Genomic DNA, 4,609 nt, shown 5'->3' on the forward strand with positions numbered 1-4,609 from the left:
GTACAGGCCTGACGCTGGAAGCTGGCGGAAATTTTAAAATGGCGTGGATGCTCGGTGGCAAAAGTAGGCAGTTTTAGGTATAACGATTGCAGCCCTTTCTCTTCAGTATTCCTATCAGGGGCGTAGATTAAATATTTAAAAATAGGGATCAGTGAGCAAGTAACAGACATACAAACAGAAGAACTAATTGTTGATGTTGGTGACACTGATAGAGATTCCCATGATTAGAGTGAATGTGAAAACTAACTATAAAACAAAGGTAATAGTTTTCTTTTTGATAAGTCATGTTCTTACATTATTTTCTAGTACGCTACTGTCTTATCTGTATTAATACTATAATTTACGCCTACTGAACGCTTATTTGTGTATCGGTTCCAAGTGACTTACCCAAATAAGTCATAAATGGGCAAGTAATAACTTCATGATCAGAAATTTATCGACACTAGATCTAGATATTTTTTCTAGATATAAGATACCCTATGTACTTTTCTGTGCCCTGACAAGGTGTATCCAAAATTTCATGGTAGGTTTTAGTCGCTGTTTCACTCGCGTTAATGTCCAAAATAAATGTCATGGATCATCGACGACCACAAAAAACTAATTTTTCTATCCCTCGGGAACAGTATTTTTTCTGGGTAAAAGCTACTCTATGTCCTTTTCTGTATCCCTAACAATGTGTGTACAATATTTCATAATGATCGGTTGAGTAGTAAGGGCGTGAAATTGTAGCAAACAAACAAACTCATTTACAATATTAATTAATATTTCTGACCAAGCATTTATCGTTCTTGTAATATTATGCGATAAACTTGGGCCTTAAACGTAAAAAGTATTATTACCCTCTTGTAAGCAGAGCATCATGGAAAAGCTAAATTATTGAAAGAACTGCGCGAATTTTCTTTCGGCCTGTATTTCTCTTCCTGTTTGCGGCTAAAGGAGCTTTGTTTTTCCAGATTTTAATTAATCTCCAAAGAGAAACACCCCTCCTAACCTGACTATCCACCATCTTTACAACGGGGTTTTAATCCGGCTTAATACTTCATGAAGTTTGCAAGTTGGAGTTTGCTAAGGGTTACGTTTTTCCTTCGTTATTTAGACCTTTAATTTAATTGCGCCGATCTTGTTTTGGTACAAATTCTCTAAAATCTGAACTCTCGTCTTCTATGAACATGAAATAATATTTTTTGAAGTCCTGTTAGTTACAGAGTGATTATTTTATTACACAGATATGGCAGGACTGGCATCTAGCAAGGAGGAGTTACAAATAGCTTTAAATAAAATGGATACGATATTGACAAACCAGTACTGTATGAAAATAAAAAAAGTAAAACAAAAATACTGGTATGCAAGGGAAGGAAAAGTAGGGAATGAGCGAATATAAAGATAGGAGACGAAAAATTAGAAAAAGTGGCTGATTTTAGGTATCTAGGACGACAGATAAGTCAGGACGGAAGGAGTGGTAGGGACGGTTAATTTAGAAATTCGAAAAAGGTTGTTAAAGGTGTATGTTTGGAACACGGCATTGTACGGGTGCGAAACATGGACAGTGGGCGCGGCGGAAAAGAAAAGGTTAGAAGCGTTCGAAATGTGGTGTTATAGCCGGATGATGAGGATACCGTGGATAGAGAAGGTTAGAAATAAATAGATATTAGAAAGATTAGGAAAACAGGGGACCAATGGAAGTCAATAAGAAATATGCGAGATAGGTTAGTAGGACACCTTTTCAGGCATAAAGGTCTACTTAGAGACATATTAGAGACAAAAATGGGAGTTAGGTGGGGTAGAGGTAGACCTAGATTAGATTACTGTTCGCAAATATGCGAAGATTAGCTTAGGAGAGGAAAGAATGAAGGTGCGTGTCCAGATAGTCTTAGGACTGACGACCTTATGATGTTGATGAAACTTTTTATGCGTAACCGTGAGATACCGTTCATACTGAATATTGTAGGTGACAGCAATAAACTTATTGGAACGAACAGTTTGAAAACTTAATTACGATACAATTTCGTAGGAAGATGTTGATTATTATTAAAGTTAAAAAGCACCTTACGGCTTCTGGTGTTGACGTGGGTGTTGTAGCAGCAATTGCTAATAACTTTTGCATCCTTTAATGTTTCGTCTAATTTATTTTGTGTTAAGAAGGATTGTACACCGTTTAAATATGTACAGTCTTAGTTTAAACAAGTAACAGTTAACAATGAGACATTTACAAGAATTTTTGTACGGTTAGGATTACTATCTGTATAAGTTTCATTGCTGTATTCCTTTGATGGATTATATACTTTTAGTTTGTGTCCCCACAGTGACGCTTTTCTTCTGAAATATATCCCGACTTGTGAAGTTTTATGTTCGAATAGTTAAACTTGCAAGTTTAAAAAGTAGTTTTACATAATTCAATTTGTCTAGGCGAACAATACGGCCAAGAAAACTCGAAATTTGCTTACAACGCGGGCAATGTCTTCGACAATGGTTCGTTTAACGGTTCATCGCCGTTTTAAATCGAGTAAGCCGAGAGAATCATTTAATGTGAAACTTGCAACCTTATTTTCCACCGACTTTTCTTACTTGCAGCTTGTCTCTTATTACAATAATTTCAGACTTTATAAAGAAACGCAATTAATTCGATGCCTTCTACTTTGTAATCATAATTAACTTTAACAACCAATTTGGCTACAAAGTTTAGTCGGTTATGTATAATTAATTATAAATACAGGATATTTCTTGGAGATAATCGTATACAAATAAATACTTCCGAAAGTTTAGTACGTACTTCAGTTATTAAAGAAGAACAATTCAAAAGAAAATGCGATGATTAATTAACGTTTATCTTTATGGCAAGTATAAAAATTTTTTTGGGGAATATGAAAGAGAGAATTCAATAAAAATTCAAACACGTTTTCTTAATACGTTTGCAAATATTTTTAAACAAAATTACCAGTCGCGTACTAAAAGTACAATTTAACGTTTTATTAATTATGGAAAATTCGATTACATAGATATTAGAGTTATTTGACTTACTATTTATCATACATTTACAGATTATTTATAGTAATTGTTGTATCTATTGTAGCGCTTTTAACAGATGGAATACAGGGGGAAATTCTAAAACATGCAGGACAAGAGGTGAGAGATCGTAGTTTAAGCTAGTTAGTCACATTTACGTGATAGGGAAAGTCCCAGAGAATTATAAACGGAACGTACTAGTAATACTACCTAAAAAGAAGGGCGCGGATAGGTTGGAGACATTTAGAAGAATTAGCTTAACTTCCCTTGCGTCAAAAATCTTAACTAGAATTGTACAGAAGAGGATGGAAAAAGGGCGGAAGAACTATTAGCGGAAGATCAATTTGGGTTTAGAAGAAATAAAGGAACGCGGGAGGCCATTCTAGCTTTACGGGTAACAATAGAGAAAACGATAGAAAAAAAAAGAGTGCGTACATAGGATTTGTAGATTCAGGAAAAGCTATTGACAATGTTAAATGGGACAAGATGTTAAATATACTTGAAAATGTAGAGATGAATTACAAAGATAGAAAAGTGATACTTAGTTTGTATAAAAAGCAACAGGCAGTTAGAGAAATGGGGCTGCAACGTAGAGAAGTAAATATTAGGAAGGGAGTCAGACAGGGATGCACCGCTACTTTTTAATTTAGACATCGAAGACGCGATCAACATCATTAAAGACAGTACAACTGTAGGGATAGATGTACAGGGGCAAAAGATTAGTATGCTTCGTTTTGCAGATGATATTAGCAGTATTAGCATCTAGCAAGGAGAATTTAGAGATAGCTTTAAATAACTTTAAATAAAATGAAAGTGATATTAACAAAACAGTACTGAAGAAAAACTAGGTAAAAAGCGAATATAAGGATAGAAGACGAAAAACTAGAAAAACTCGCCGATTTTAGGTATCAAGGAGGTCAGATAGGTCAGGACGGAAGGAGTAGTTGAAATATAAAGCAGAGGATAGCGCAGGGTCGAGTCGCTTTCAGTAAAAAGAAGTCACTTCTATGCTCGCGAATGGTTAATTTAGAAATTCAAAAAAGATTGTTAAAGGTGTATGTTTTTAGCACGACGCTGTAAGGGTACGAAACATGGACAGTGGACGCGGCGGAAAAAAAAAGGTTGGAAGCGTCCGAAATGTGCTGTTACAGGCGAATGATTGATGACACCGTGGATAGAGAAGGTTTGAAATGAAGAGGTATTAGAAAGAATAGGAGAACAGAGGACTCTATGGAAGTCAATAAAAAAATAGGCGAGATAGGTCACCTTCTCAGGCATGAAGGTTTTGTCAGAGACATATTAGAGGCAGAAACGGGAGTTAGGAGGGGTAGAGGTAGACCTTGATTAGATTACTGTTCGCAAATAGTTAAGGATGTAGGATGGTCTAGTTTTAGGGAAATGCGAAGATTAGCTCAGAATATGAAAGAGTGTAGGTGCGTGTCCAACCAGTCTTAGGACTGATGGTCTAATGATGATGATGAGCGCTATTAAAACATTTGAAATCTAAAGTTCGGTACGTACCTAACCTTTTTTTTATAGAAAAAAGCTTGATAATTTATTTGATACACCTTCGCCGCTTTTGTTTACTTCATTATTTTTTTGTTTT

Source organism: Agrilus planipennis, unplaced genomic scaffold (genome assembly GCF_000699045.2).
Source record: "Agrilus planipennis isolate EAB-ADULT unplaced genomic scaffold, Apla_2.0 scaffold297, whole genome shotgun sequence".
Lineage (NCBI taxonomy): Eukaryota > Metazoa > Arthropoda > Insecta > Coleoptera > Buprestidae > Agrilus > Agrilus planipennis.